Source organism: Pholcus phalangioides, unplaced genomic scaffold (assembly GCF_987345545.1).
Source record: "Pholcus phalangioides strain wild (caught in Gottingen) unplaced genomic scaffold, Ppha-v1.0 ptg000027l_1, whole genome shotgun sequence".
In the NCBI taxonomy this organism is placed as follows: domain Eukaryota; kingdom Metazoa; phylum Arthropoda; class Arachnida; order Araneae; family Pholcidae; genus Pholcus; species Pholcus phalangioides.
In genome coordinates, this window is record NW_028301617.1 from 3,571,971 (window position 1) to 3,588,152 (window position 16,182).

Consider the following 16,182-nt stretch of genomic DNA (forward strand, 5'->3'; position numbering starts at 1 on the left):
ACAAGTCACATAAATGATATGGAACTGTGCTGCATGCCGCTTGGGCGCTCTGGAACTGTGCCGCAGCGATCGCTAAATGTGCTGCGGGTCGCATAAGTGATATTGAATCATGCTGCATGCCCCTTGAGTTGTGTGGAACTGTGCCGCGGTTCATTGAATTGATTTGTAAATACGCCGTAAGCCACACTGAAGTGGTTTACGGCACCGCGGTTCACTCCACTGATCTGGAGATGTGCCGCGGTCCACTCAACTGATCTGGAGAAAGTGTCACTTTATTCATCTTTACAAAATTACGTTTGCGGTCGCGGGCCACTTCAGATGCCTCCCGGGGACCCACAAAATGAGCGCATATGCTTTCAGCAGCCGGGAACGTTCACGGAAAAGGCACATTAGTCAACCGATAATTCTCATAGGAGGGAACGTTTCCTTACGACAATATGCCTCTCTCGAGGAAGGACAATTCCGATATAAATCACATTGCGTACGAGTAGAATCTTATCTTTTCCCTCTCGCTTTCTCTCATCAACTCTTATTAAGATGTTTCTTTCATCATTTATTATGTATATATTTCTTTATCCTCGCTGATAACGTTTTGATTGATCGTATCCCTGGGACTAGTCCTTTGGGGGGTCCCTTCCGCTGTTGATGCGGGAATGGATGGGAATTTATGGAATTCCGGGAATTTTGTTTCTCTCCAATTCTCGGGATGTTATTGGTTGATTTTTCTTCTCTCTCTCGCTCTTTTATTGGAATCGTTATTGAAATTCATGGGTTTGTTGAAAAAAATTATGGATGCGCAGTGATTTTTTAAAATTAACTTAGTGATTTCGTGATCCGGGACCGATTTGGCGCTTGGAAAATTTCGTTCTCGTAATGGATTCGGTGCAGTTTCGGTGCCATTCAATTATTACGTCATCGGCATCGATGTGGGGGAATTCATATTTTCCGACTTCTGATGGCGAGGGGGGGGGGAGGGGGGTTGTTCGATTGATGCTTAGGTCATCAACCACCCTTTATGAAAATACGAAGGCATCTTGATGGCACCTTTACCAGGAATGCGGAAAACGAGAAAACCTTCCTCCGGTTTGTGGGCACCTGAACCATAATCCATGATCCCCCCCCCCCCCCGCATCCATAATGGTAAGTCCTCAAAAGACCTAGTAGGCTTCTCAGACCTCAACAGACGCCCCACCCCCACGTCCTGTCTCACTTGTAAGCGAGTGGGTCGGCAAGACGGGTTTCCACTCACTGCTTCGCATGCGTTGTCTTCGAGTGATTTTGGTGGAGCCGCTGTGGTGGTCGGGTGGTCACAGTGACGGACTCGCATCGCGGGGATCCGGGTTTTCAAAGCTCTCCCTCCCCCCCCCCCGTCGCCGCAGTTGCAGTCAAGTCTGAAGTTGGGTTTTCTGTGGTTCCTAGCTACGAGGCGCGAATGCGAGCCGATCTCCCCGTTAAAAAAAGGTCTAGTCGCTGAGAGCAACAGGCCCCTACAACGTTACAATCATTCATTCATTACACTTAACTCTCTATGAGTTGAGGGCAAAACTCATAGTTTAAAAAATTGGTTGCAGATGGCAGCACTAGACATAACAAGCATTACACGTAAACAAACTTCACGGAAGGTTCATACCCCCATACGTACACACACATTCCAACATGTACCGATTCGTTAGAAGAATACTGTACCGTTCGTTCCGCAGAGGAATATGGACGAGGCGCATGTCTGGTTTAGTAGTAGTGATTTGCTGGAATCCCGTACATAAGCGAATACATGCTCTTCAACGTGTGGGGGGGGGAGGTGTATTGTGTTCGGGAGTGGGGGGGTTGGTTGTGTACTTTCGCCCTTGCCACACTGTGTATATTCTCGAAGGGTAATCCCAATCAGAGGCGTTAGTAGAGGGCTCGTACGAATCGATGGGGGAACAAAAGGAGTGGGGGTGGGGGTCGCAATGAATTTTTAAAGAGAAATTTTAGCCTTCAAACAGCATTGAACTTGAGAGAAATTTATTATACTGTACATGAAAAAGTAACATACAAAATGGCGGTTTCTTCCGATGTATATATATTTTTAAAATATTTTTCGCATCAGAATTTTCTTTTGATCACCTGGGCCCCCTCCCCCAGTGCGTACGTCTCTTATTCCAATATACGTTACGAGGTGTGGGGGGGGGCAGAGTTGTGACGAAATTTGTCTGACAAGGAAGTGGGGGTCATACCTTTTTTGCTGACCAGTGGAGTCAAAAAAGGCTAAAAAAATCTGCTGAGGTGATACTTGAATGCCCCCCCCCCCTTTAGGACAGGGGTCTTCAATGCATGGGTCCTTTGAGCTTTCGACCAGCAGACCATTTTGGGGAAATATCCATTCAGCAGTGAAAGACGATTAAATAATTATGAAAAAAAAAAATCGATAAAATCCGCGGGTTTTCTTGAAAAAAAAATTCCGGCCTATCGCCATGGGGGCAATTTATTACCGGATGAATTATGCCGGAAATGTGCACGCGTGCCTAACGCTTTTGAATGCGTATCTAATGTTGCTCACGGATTCTTTAGTGCTGCCATCTATTTTTCAAACTGGGAGTGAAGTGTAATTATTGAATACTGGTGTCGTTGTAGACCTGTTACTCGCTGTGATGAGACCAAGCCCCAAGGGATGGAGAGCTATTCTGCGGTATAAGATATATTTTTGTTTAATAAATGAAATTGGCACTCAGATGAAATGTTAATTTCTGTCGGGAAATTTTCCTTTCGATTAATCGTTGTGCGGGTGGATTTTCCTTTTTGTGAATTGTTACCGGTGGATTTTCCTTTCTGTTAATTGTTGCTGTGGATTTTCCTTTTTGTGAATTGTTACCGGTGGATTTTCCTTTCTGTTAATTGTTGCTGTGGATTTTCCTTTTTGTGAATTGTTACCGGTGGATTTTCCTTTCTGTTAATTGTTGCCGGTGGATTTTCCTTTCTGTTAATTGTTGCCGGTGGATTTTCCTTTCTGTTAATTGTTGCCGGTGGATTTTCCTTTCTGTTAATTGTTGCCGGTGGATTTTCCTTTCTGTTAATTGTTGCCGGTGGATTTTCCTTTCTGTTAATTGTTGCCGGTGGATTTTCCTTTCTGTTAATTGTTGCCGGTGGATTTTCCTTTCTGTTAATTGTTGCCGGTGGATTTTCCTTTCTGTTAATTGTTGCCGGTGGATTTTCCTTTCTGTTAATTGTTGCCGGTGGATTTTCCTTTTGGTTAATTGTCGGTGGCGAATTTGCTTATTGGCTAATTGTTGCCGCAGAATTTTCTTTCCGGTTAATTTTTATCGATGAATTTTCCGGACACGAAAGGGTTACTTTGAGAAGATGAAATCAAGAAAAATCTCTATCAACCAGATTTATTTTGTATCCCAAATCTTCTATAATGACTGACTCATAGTACTTGAAAGAAGAAAAAAAAAAACAAAACGATAGAATAATCGATGAAATCAAAAAAACCCTCCATTCGGAAACTTTTCATGTTGTGTCACGGAGGGGACTTATCACAAAGACTTACATCCACCAAACAAAAACACGACATTAAAAAACTCTCGACATCACATCCCGAGCTATATATAGACCTCGTTTTCTGCCGTTTCATTATTTGCGGCGGTTCCCATTCCGAGCACGATACCCATAAAAGATCCGAAAATAAAAGCATTTCTATCTATATATGAAAGGAATAATGAGAAGGAAATCGCAACAAAAATAACAGAGTTCTTTCCAGAAACTTCTTTGAAATCTCGAAACCATCACAAACCCCGAGGACGTTACGCATCTTTGTCTATTCTCTCAGATACGTACATCATTGAATCCGGGGGGGAAAAAAAGTATCATATATACGACTTATACTTATTCACATACGCCATCTTTTCATCCTCGAACCCCCCCCCCCCCCCCAGAAAAAAATTCATTCCTTCGGGTCTAAAAAGAGCTTAGACCTGACATTTTTCGACTTGAACTGTTTCGTGTGAGAGAGTATCGATTCATTTCCTTTTTCAGAGTTAATTTAGAATTCAGTACAGGGAGTACGAACATCCGTGAAAAGAAATTCCTCGACTTATACATCATAGATGACCTTTATATATATATAAATGGTAAAAAAAAGATAAATATCATATAAATTTGATAGATTTCTGAAAGCTGTTATGTGAGATCGAATTTGATGTCTGGAGCGCATTTACTCTTTGGAAAGATATAAATGTGTACATTTTAAACTACGGAGGCTTGAACCGGGAATGCTGTCGAATGAATGGGTGGATGCTGTGTGGTCGTGTGTAATTTTTGTCGATGAATTTCGGATGCGAGTTGGAGTTTTATACCCGATGCTCGGGAGACCGCACGGTCTTGTTGACTGTTTGCGGGTCCAGAGGTGTTTTTTTTGTCTGTACTTCCTTGGCACTTTTTACGTGTAGTTCGTACTTTATAGCGCCCCCCCCAACTTAATCACGATTACAGGAAGGGCCCCCCTCTGAATGATAGCTTAACGGGGATTTTTTTTTTTGAATACCTCATGAGTTCTGCTGAGAAGCGAATTCAGAGTAAAGTGGTCCTTATAACAACAGAGCACAGCTTTTTCCCTGATATAGGGCCGCGAAAGGTTAAGGTTCGTGAATCGGAGCCGGATCCTATGAGAGTAGTCTCAAGCTTCTGGAATCGGAGCCGGACCCTACAAGAGTCCTTTAAAGGTTCATGAATCATTGCCTCATCCTACAAGAGTCCTCTTAAAATTCACGAATTGGAGGCTCATCTTGCAAGTCCTCTTAAAATTCACGAATTGGAGGCTCATCTTGCTAGTCCTCTTAAAATTCACGAATCGGAGCCTCATCTTACAAGAGTCCTCTTAAGATTCATGGATCAGAGCCTCATCTTACAAGAGCCCCTTAAAGGTTCATCAACCGGGGTCTCATTCAACAAGAGTCCTTTTAAAGGTTCATGAATCACTGCCTCATCCTACAATAGTCCTCTTAAGATTCATGAATCGGAGCCTCATCTTACAAGAGTCCTTTAAAAGTTCATCAACCGGGACCTCATCTTACAAGAGTCCTTTAAAAGTTCATCAACCGGGGCCTCATTCAACACAAGAGTCCTTCAAAAGTTCATCAACCGGGGCCTCATCCAACACAAGAGTCCTTTAAAAGTTCATAAAACGGAGCCTGATTCTACAGAGTTTCTTTACACATTCGTGAATTGGAGCGCGATCCGACAGGAGGCCCGTCAATATTCCTGAATCGAAGCTGGATACTACAAAATCGTCATAACATTTACGAATGGGAGTTGTATCTTATAGGAGTCCTCTTAAGATTAACGTGAATCGGAACCTGATCCTACAGGAGCCCTTTTTAGCATTCACGAATCGGAGCTATATCTTACCGGAGTCCTCTCAAGATTTTCGAACTGAAACCGTATCCCAAAAGAATCTTCTCGAGATTCATGAATCGAAGCCGGATTTTACATGTCCTGCAGGTATTTATGGATCGGAGCAGGGTCTTACAGGAATCCTCTTGAGATTCATGAATCAGAACCATTTTCTACTTGAGGCTAAAAAAAATCATGAATCAGAACCGGATCCTACAAAACTCCTTTCAAGATCCATAAATCGAAGTCAGATTGCATAGGAGTCATGTTAGACGACCATGGTTCGGGATCGAATCTTACTGGAGCCCTTTCAGGATTCACGAATCGGAGCCGGATACTACAAGAATTCTCCCAAGATTCATGAGCAGGAACCAGATCCTACTACTTTACCGCACACCAACTCCGGTCATATATCGCCATACGGCAATTTCCAACCAGTGGAGCTGGGTGGGAAATGAAGACTCCATCCATTGTTGGTGGTCACCCCAGGCTCGGTAGGTAAAGAACTTGCTTTTGACGTTCTATGCCTGGATTCGAACCCGTGGACCTTGACGGTAACCTTCAAAGTGGAAGACGAGCATCTTACCACTGTGCCACTCGGGCAACCTGATCCTACTAGAGTCCTTTCCATAAATAGTCTAAGATTTATGAACTCAAACCGGATCCTACAAGTCTTCTCATGAATCATAAATTGTAGGCAGATCCTGCAAGAGCCTTGTAGGGATTTATGGATTGGATCCGGGTCCTACAGGGATCCTCTTGAGATCCATGAGCCGGATTCGACAGGAGGTCTAATAAAATCCATGAATTGAAACCGGATCTTGCAAGAAAGAGTCCTTCAAGATTCACAAACCGGCGTCAGATTTCATAGGAGTCATATTAGACTTCCACGAATCGGAGCCTGATCCTACACGAGTCCTCTTAAAATTTTGTGAGTTGGAGCCGGATCCTACAAGAGCTTTCTTAATATGTTTCTTAATATGGGGAAAATTATACTCCAATTGAGCAGTTCTTGCTCCAGCCAACCAACAAGGCAAGGCTAAGAGGTTTCAGGCTCAATGCTTACTTTGGAAAAAAAACTCCAGCCTCTAACTTTACATTTCAATTTAACTCTTGAATAACTAGTACAAGGCTGCGTACCATGAAAAACGAAACATATCCAAATTTTGAGAGCCTGCTTTTAAAAGCTTAAACCTCTGGGGTCTATTTGATGGACATGGAGTGCTTTCCCGAGATGTCCGAAGACGACATTAGTGCGTTTACAAATCCGTACTATTTTTGCGGTTTGAATACATACAGTTGGACGAAATTCTACGCCCACTGAGTAAATGGAGCGTATTTTTCGTAAAATATGTAAAATCATGTAAATATTCTTTAATGTGAAAAAAAAAAAGAAATCACGTGCACACATTAGGATATTTTCCTTCGCCTTAAAGTAAAAACATACCGATATTTTTACTCATATCTGGACATAAGAGCCATAAAAGGAATGTTTTCTCAGTAAGGGAATGTGTATTTATGTACTTGGATTGAAATAACATTACCCGAGGTGTTTGAGGTAATCTTCAGGGACGTGTGATTGGTTTTTGATCTCTGTATAAACATGGACAATACATGCATATAGTGTGTGTGTGTGTGTGAACTTTCTGGGGGGATCAAATTCGGCATGCATGTTCATGTAAGAAGCGGTGGGAGATTATATGGATTTGTTTGGAATGTCGGGATTTCGGTTTGATATCTTTTAATGGTGTTCTTCGTCTGTAATCTTTTCCACAGGAAATCCGGTCGTAAGTTTATGATAAATTCTAAAATAGTTCTGAAGCTCTTACGATGAATATCGTTTATTTTTCCGTACATGCTTTGAATTTGTTCGTAAATTTTGTGACTGTGTCTTTTGCAGGAGTTTTAGACTGTTTGTGTCTCGCGAGATTTTAATGGCTGTTCCTGTCGTGCGACAGTTTTGTGACAATTTTTTTTTATGTCATGCAATAGTTTTGCTCAGAGTTTTATGACTGTTTATGTTATGCAATCCCTGCAAGGCTCAACGGTTTCTGTCTCACGAGAGTTTAGTGACTTTGTGTGTTTTGTGACAGTCTTGTGACAGTCGCGTCTTTCGACAGTCTTGTAACAATCGTGTCTTCTGAGTTTTGTTACTATTTGTGTTTTGCGAGAGCTTCTTGACTGTGTATTTCATGCTAGAATTTTGTGACTGTCCTTGAGAGAGTTTTGTGACCATTTGTGTCTTGTAGGAGTTTTATGACTATTTCTGTGTTACGAAAGTTTTGCGACTATTTGTGTCTTTCGACAGTGTTGTGGCTATTTTTGTCCTGCGACAGTCTTGCGTTTTGTATCTTTGCGACTATCTATGCATGCGAAAGTTTTTGTGACTATTTTTGTTTTGCGATTATTTAGTGAATGTTTGTGTTTTGCCAGAGTTTGGTGACTGTTTGTCTTGCAAAAGTATAGCGAGTGTTTGTATTATGTAAAATATTTGTCCTGAGATTTTTGTGATTGTGTCTTGCGAAAGTTTTGGCTATTATTTTGTCTCGTAAGTTTTGCGACATTTACGGTTTTGACAGTTACGCGATTATTCATTTGTAACTATTCGTGAACTTTTGGCACTTACGCTTCTGTTTATGACTATTTTAGACATTTTAAGAGTGCTGTGAGAATTTGTGTCCTCTATAATATTACGATTGTTTCTTCTTCTGAATTTTTTGCCCGTCTATCTGCGAATTTCCGATAGTCTTTTGACATTTGGACGCGTAGTAGCTCAGCATGACATCATAATCTGAAATACCAAAAGATATTTATGTTCGAATTCCCCACCCGTTTGAAATCAACTCAACCCTCGTAAGAATCTTTTATGCAATGGAGGTATTTCTCCACGGGAAAGACAGATGTCACCAACGCGACCGCACAATCACCTGTTTATCCCATAAAGACTACCCTCTCATTGACAAGCGCATCAACTTCTGAAAATGTTCATTCATCCACGCAATATCGTGGGTATTTGTACCTCTCCCTACCCTTTGGATTGAATATTCATACCCATTATAAAATATCGATTCATAAAATGTTATTTATCACCAGAACTACAAATTCTGAGTAAGGAAACGGACATACCGTAAGAGTCTCTGGATTTAGGCAGCCCTGTACAAACAGTAGCATGGTTCATCCCTTCATTGAATCTCATTCAACATCGAACGCTGAATTCATCGCTAAATGAAAGGAAAACGAAATAATATAGGAAATGCCAAATTACGCAAATTAGAAAATTCACATTTGAATAGATTTGCAAATTTAAATATCTTGCAAAAACAAAGTAACAAAAATTTTTTTTTTTTCAACAGGTAACACGGAATTTTTTCAGTTCTTGTTTGGCGTCTTCAGCTCTATATTTTGTCATCCTATAAAATTGGCTTCTACAGCTGAATCGGAATAAAACTGGCGAAGATTTGGTGACAGAATTCCCTCTAATAGGGAAAGACTTAATAACAAATTTTAGAATTGATAATAATAATAAAAAATTTTTTTGCCAAGGTAGCGTATTAGCAACCTTATAAATTTGTTCCGGTGGATCATGGTTTATAAGTGCGAAAACTAAACAATATCAGGGCAGACTTGGTGAATTTTTGCAGATACAGCGTATTAGCATCCCTGTACTAGCATTTCACCAAAACGAAACTGGGGAAGACTTGGCGACGGAATTCTTGTGAAGACAGCATATTAGCCAAGGTTTCTAGAATATATAGCAGACCTTGAGCTAGAATAATAGAATAAGCAACCTTGGGGAAGGGGGTCTTCTTTGTTTCCAACGCAAAAACGAAACGAATTGGGGAAAATTTGGCTTCAGAAATCCTGCCAAGACAGTCTTTTAGCAATTTTAGGGAATTGTTTTTTAATATAAATTATTTTTAATATTGTTTAAATTGTTTTTTCTTTGTTGTTGTTTATTGTTTTTAATTATTTTTTTTGTTTCTAAACGACGAAACCAAACTGGAACTGAGAAGACTTGGTAACAGAATTCTTACCGAGACAGCGTATTAGCAACCTTAGGGGAATTATAATTTGCTTCCAGCGCTGAAAGGGAAATTAGCGAAGTCTTGGTGACAGAAAATTCTCATCAAGGCAGCGTATTAGCAACCTCAGGAATTTTTTTCTTTCTAGAGTTTCTTTTCCAAGTCTTCAAAATTAGAGAATACTGGGCGGCAGAATTTCTCGTCAAGACAGCATATAAGAAGACTTGAGGAATTCTTTGTTTCTAATACCAAAACTGAATGAAACTAAGGAAGACTTGGTGACAGAATTCTCTCCAAGACAACGTATTAGCAGCTTTAAGGGAAATTCCCCTTTGTTTCCAGCGCTAAAACGGAAAGAAACTGAGGAAGAGACTTGGCAAAATAATTCGTGCCAAGACAGCGTATTGACGACATCAGGGGAAATAATTCTCCTTAGTTTCTAGCGCCAAAATCGACGAAAAAAAAAGAAAGACCAGGAAACTTTTCGCCAAAACAGCAGCTTATTAACATCTTCATTTCCTTTGTTTCTAGCGCCAAAGCAAAACGATGCTAAGGAAGTGGGGATATGGCAGTTCATTTATTGCCAACACCTCGTGTAAGAAACTTTAGAAGAAATTCGCCTTTTGTTTCCATCGCTGAAACGGAACGAAACAAAGGAAGACTAGGCAAAAGAATTCGTGCCAAGACAGCGTAATAGCGACATTATGGGAAATAATTCTCATTTGTTTCTACGGCCAAAATGAGATGATGCCGAAACTGAAAGAGAGAGAGAGAGAGAGAGAGAGAGAAAAAACTATTTCGAAACATAGCGCAATAAAAATGCATGTAATTAATACATCAATATACATAAATACAATAGCGTTCCACTCAACCAAATACTAATTCGGGAAATAGGAAGTAGAACAATTTCCTTTAAATTCATATAGTGAAAAATTATTGCAGAAGTTTCTTTGGACAAAATGGTGGCGCGTAGATCCTTTTTCTTTTTAAATACTTCAATATATAATTTTTTTTCTTCTTTCCATTTAGTGCACATGAGCGTGCACCAGCCTTTCATCAGACGGTTTTTAGAAAATCGGCTTAGGAATTAATTTGAGCGTAAAAATGTAAAAAGACAACTTTTTTCCACCCCCCTATAGCTTATTAATAATCTTTTTCAAATTATTTATTGATGCTTTGCTTATTTATTTATTCCCATGACGGATTAATTGGTAAACTAATTAATTAATAATTAGCACCACGACGGAAGAGATTAAAAGACTCTTGGGTGTTTGCAAGAAATTGAACGCAACAAACAAAGCTGATATATAACAATGATGTTTTTACCTTCAAATATTCTGTGAAAGGGGAAAGAGAAGATTTGAGAATTTTTGGCGGCATTCCTATACCGATCGTTGCGCCAGACACTAGAAAATTTCAGATTGGTCTAAAAAATATTGCGCATTTTTTTACTCCTCCATATTTATGGTGTTTGATCACGAATTCAAGCCAATAACTGTCGATTTCCAAAAAAAAAAAAAAAAAAAAAAAAAAAATTCCCCTTAGGTTGATAATAAGCTATTTTAGGAGAGAATTCCTCTCAAGTATCGTTTCGTTTTGGCGCAAGAAACAGAAGAGAATTCTCTATGGTTGATATTATGCTATCTTGGCGAGAATTATGTCGCCAATTTACCACAAAGCTTATTCTTGGCACTAGAAACTAAAGAGAATTCTCTAAGGTTACAAATACATTGTCTTCGCAAGAATTCTACCACCAAGTATTCCCTACTACGTTTCATTTTGGCACTTTTCTTTCTTTCGAACCGAGAATATAACTCACATCTACTTTACCGCACACCAACTTGACTCATATATCGCTGTACGGCAATTTCCTACCAGTGATCACCCCAAGCTCGGTCGATAAAGAACGTGTATCGACGCTCTATGTTCGGACTTGAACACGTGGACGTTGACGGTAACCTTCCTAGTGGAAGACGAGCACTGTGCCACTCGGGGGAAACAGCTCAGGACTATCGCCATGGGCTACCTAGTGACTCGTACCGGAAGTGCAATGGTGTGCACCTACCAGTCTGTGTGTGTATCTAGTGTTGTGTCTGATTTTTCAGTGATGCCATCTATATTTCAGAAGTGAAGTTATATTTGTACCGTTTGTAGGCCTGTTGTTCTCTGTGGCGAGACTTTTCGACGGGGAGATCGGTATTCTCGTCTCGAAGTTGGGAACCAAATAGAATACCAAAACTTCAGCCTACCACCATTCTGGTGAAAGTGGGTTGGAACCCGGGACCTCGCGATGCGAGTCCATCAATATGACCACTCGACCACCACAGCGCCCTACTTTGGAGCTGGAAACAAAGGAGATTTCTCTAAGCTATTGTTCTGTCTAAAAATTATGTCTCACTAAAATCATCCCAAATTCAGTTCTGGCCTTACAATCAGAAGAAAGTTTGCTTCGTGGTGAGAATCATGTCGCCAAATCATTCCTAGTTTAGTTTTGGCATTGAATACAAGGTAGAAAAACCTTGAGGTCGCTATCGCTGTCTTGAAATTTGCTGTCGAAATTTGCTTATCGCTGTCGAAAATTTTGTCAGTAAGGCTTCCCTATTATCGTTCCACTTCGGCAGTGGAAACAAAGGATTTCCTAACGCTGCTAATACGCTATCTAGTAGGGAAATTCTGTCACAGTCTCCCCTAGTTCAGTTTTGGCGATAGAAACAAAACAAAACAAAATTCTCTAACGTCGCTAATTCACTGTCTTGAGAGAGTTATATCTCCAAATGTTCCAAATTTAGTTTTGGTGCTAGAAATAAAGTAAGATTCCCTAAGGTTGAATACGCAGTCTTGGCGACAATTTTGTGATCAAAAGAGACTTCCCTAGTTTCAGTTACGGCGCTAGAAACAAAGGAAAATTTCGTAAGGTTCCTATTGAGCTGTCATGGAGAGAATTATACCAGCAAGAACTATGCTGCCATCCCTATTTTCATTTTGGTGCCAAAAACGAAAGGGAATTCTCTAAGGTTGCTATTACACTTTCTTGGTGGTAATTATGTCTCCAAATAACCCCTGGCTTAGTTTTAGCACTGGAAACAAAGGGGAATTATCTTAGGTTGCTAATACACTGTCTTGGAAAGAATTCTGTCACCAAATCTTCCCTAGTATCGTTTCGTTTTGGCACTAGAAACAAAAATGAACTTCCTAAAGTTGGTATTTCGCTGTCTTTTCGAGAATTATGTCGCCGAATACACGATACCCCAGTGTTCTCACGCCCTCCTAGTTCAGTTTTGGTGCTATAGACGAAGAGGAATTCTTCAACTTCTTACGATCACGGACGTAATATTGCGTACAGACGATAGTGGAATAAATTCAAGCAAGTTCTCAGTGTTTCTTTTTTCTTCTCTCTTCACCATCACGAAGCTTTATAGTAACCCTATCATCTACGGAAGTTACTTTTTCTTCCCCTCCTTTCTTTCTATGCTCCTGTTAATGGTTTTTTTCCACACATATAATGTATCTTTCTATTATATGCATGCAGGAGCGAAAGAGAACACCTAGGGTGAGGCTGAATAGAGACTCCAAAAAACTCTCTCATCTACTTCATTTATTATATTTCTTTTCCTTTTATATTTTTCCCCCCTCTTCCCCTTAATTCTTCTAACGTGCAATTATGATAGGACGAGGTTACCAGATTTATCGCCAATTCATCCAATAGAGAAAATCCGAATTTGTTGCCGAAAGCTTTTACCAGAAGTTGTTAAGATTTTACTAATAAGCTGTAATTGTGGGAAATTCTATCGCCAGTCAGTCCCTGACTTACGAATGATCGACTTACGGACTTTTCCAATAAAGAACTGAAACATTGTCGAATCCCGTTATAATGAACTCCAAGAGATCCGGAGAAATCACTTCGTTACAAAGGAATTCTGTGTTTTGGCATTGTTTCTATGTAAACTCATCTGGGGACGACGACTAGAAAAGTGTTTGTTAAAACGGGATTTCCGCTATAACGGTATACGTTAAAACGGGATTCGACTGTATTTCCTATGATGACATCTAGGACCCACCTTAGATTCGATACGGGAGCCCAAACATCTCGTAATGTTCATCTTCTGAAAATGAAACATCCCACCGAGACCAAATCTCTCAGATTATTAGTGTTTTCAATCGACCAAAACGCATCGGCCACTACGAAATCCATCCAATAAATTTCCATTTATTTGAGACAGGGCTACTTTATGGACTGTCCCCCCCCCCATCTTCCTCCTAAGTACGAGCTTAGTGGACACATTTCTTTAGTGGATAAGTTTCAAGAATAATAGCCAAATCGCTCTACTGATTGCGATTCCCTCCATAGATATCCGTCATAAAGTTCTCGCCAACAGCTGTTCGGATCATTTAGATCCATATGTAATCGGGGGAAACGGTAAAAGCGATTCTGAGCCTAACCATTTGCCGGGTGAGCGGGGTCCTGGGTCCACTTACCGATTCTTTTTCCTCGTTCATATATATTTCCCGGATATATAACTCTTTTTCCTCTTTTATTATAACAGTCTCATCGCACGTGAAACATCGTCTTCAGTGGGTGGATGGAATGTTCATGGCGGGGCCATCTACAGGCGGAATAAATGCTCTCTTTCTACCCCATAAAACAGGAGAGATGTACTTTTTTTTTATGGTATCATCATAATCATTTACCATGCCTTTGGACGGTGCTCTTTCGGGGTCATTTTTCTTTGTTTTTTACGCGGTGAATCCACTCGGATACATACATGGGCGATTGGACGAGCGGAAATACGGCCAAATTCGGTTATAACTAGAATGACCGTATGACCAGTGTTTCCCGTCATTTTTGGCGTCACGAACTTATAAAAATGATCTTTCTTTAAGTGATTTCAACGAAGTCTATTTGAATTTCTCTCTCTCTATCCTTTTGTCGTGATCGCCATTTTCTCCTTTAAAATATTTGAACTTCTGAAATCGCATATGTAGAATTGTTCTCATTTTAATCATAGCGAAACACACTTTGCTTTCGCATAGAGTGACCATACGTCCCGTATTTCCCGTAACAATTCCGGTTTTTCCTATTTTTTCCGGCTGTCCCGGAACTTCTTTTGCAACAAAAAAAATGTCCCGGTTTCTCATTTTCAACGACGACAGCTTGACTTTTTTTATCTCCTTCATTTTATTCTTCAAAAATCAACGATTGAAAACTATCTCTTCCCAACTCAGAAATTACTACTAAAGCGCACATGCACCCCGGCCATATTCCTCTGCAGAACTTCTAACGAATTTGTACATGTTGTTGGAATGTGCGAGTGCGTGTTGTGAACCTAACGTGAAGCTTGTTTCTGTTTAATGCTGCCATCTACCGCATATTTTTCGAACTATGAGTGATAATGAGTGTAATGTTTGCAGATTTAACCGTTGTAGGCCTGTTTATCTGTGCAGCGAGACTTTTTGATGGAGGGATCGGCTTTCATTCGCACCTCGAAGTTGGGAACCACATAAAACCAACTTCAGCCGACCACCACCCAACTCGGAAATTACATTACGACTACTAATAACACTATCTCACATATTTGTCATGCTTTCTTGATTTTTTTTAATTCACTACAATTTGAAGTGTCGCTTCATTTGCCGCTAGTGTGGCGACTTTTCCGTGATTTTTTTCACGAGTTGGAAATTTCGCATACTCTTGGCGTTACTTCTGGCGATAATTTGGCATTGTTCCGTATTTTCAGGTACTATTTCGAAGCCCGATTTTCCGTATTTCTCTCGTAGCAAATATGATCAATCTACTTTCACAACAACCAGCTTGCTTACCATTTTTTTTTCATGTACGTGATTGAAACTGGTGTGCTGCGACTTCAGTTTATACTGATTGGCGCCCATACATGAATCTAGATGTAATTCCATTCCCATTGAATTTTAATTAACTACTCCTAATGGTTTCAATTAATTAAAAAAACCGCTCCAATGTCAGAATTGGAGCGTTTTCTTTTAACGTAGAGGTAACTTTTAGTTACACTCACTTTCTTTGCAGCTTAGCGCGTATCAAGCACACTCGTGTGCAAAATTAAGAGAATTAGCACATTATGATGAATTTTCGAAACGGAATGTGCGTGCGTGCGTGGGGTACGAATTCACAGTTATAACGGAGAAAGAGATGTACCATATAAAAGTCATACTCGCGCAGGGTTGTCAGTAAAACTCAGATTGCAGGAATGTCCAAAATCGACTCACAGTCAGACAGGTCGCACAGCGCGACGGCATACTGGACACGAGGCAGTTGAGGAGCCGCCCCTGTGGCAATCGGTCCTACTCCTGCAGCAACGCAGTTTTCAGTTCCGGGATGGTTCTCGGAGGGGGATGGCGAGATGCAATTGCTCTCCTAAGTGCGTTCCAGGCATGTTCTATAGAGTTTAGGGGTCAAGAGGATATGGCTGACCAATCCATACGCCCGATGTGGACGAGCTGTGAACAGGTACCGAGGGCCAACTGCCCCTCGGAAAAGTCGAACATACGGCTCCAAGATCTCTTGCCCATAGCAGTGTGTTCTGTCGCTTAAGTGTTCTGAAACTGTGTCCCGGGTTATTTACGTGAACTGAAAATGTGCTACCGGGAGAGGAGGTCAGAGTTTTGCTGACTTTTGCTGACAAGGAGGGGGGGGGAAAGGGGGTTAAAAATGGCTAAAAATTTGCTGGGTTAATATTTGAACAGCCCCTAATCACGGTGCATCACTTTTACACACGGTATACATATACATTAAAATGTATAGGAACCAATAGCAACCGAA

General features: G+C 40.6%; 1 protein-coding gene across 1 annotated transcript in view; it reads right to left on the reverse strand.

Moving 5' to 3' along the window:
* Positions 1-16,182, reverse strand: part of LOC149068092 (FMRFamide receptor-like) — a 143,622-nt gene that overhangs the window by 21,125 nt on the left and 106,315 nt on the right. The window contains exon 2 of the mRNA XM_089251679.1: positions 8,497-8,591. The gene's annotated coding sequence lies outside the window, so the exon portion shown is untranslated. The remainder of the gene's footprint in view (positions 1-8,496; positions 8,592-16,182) is intronic.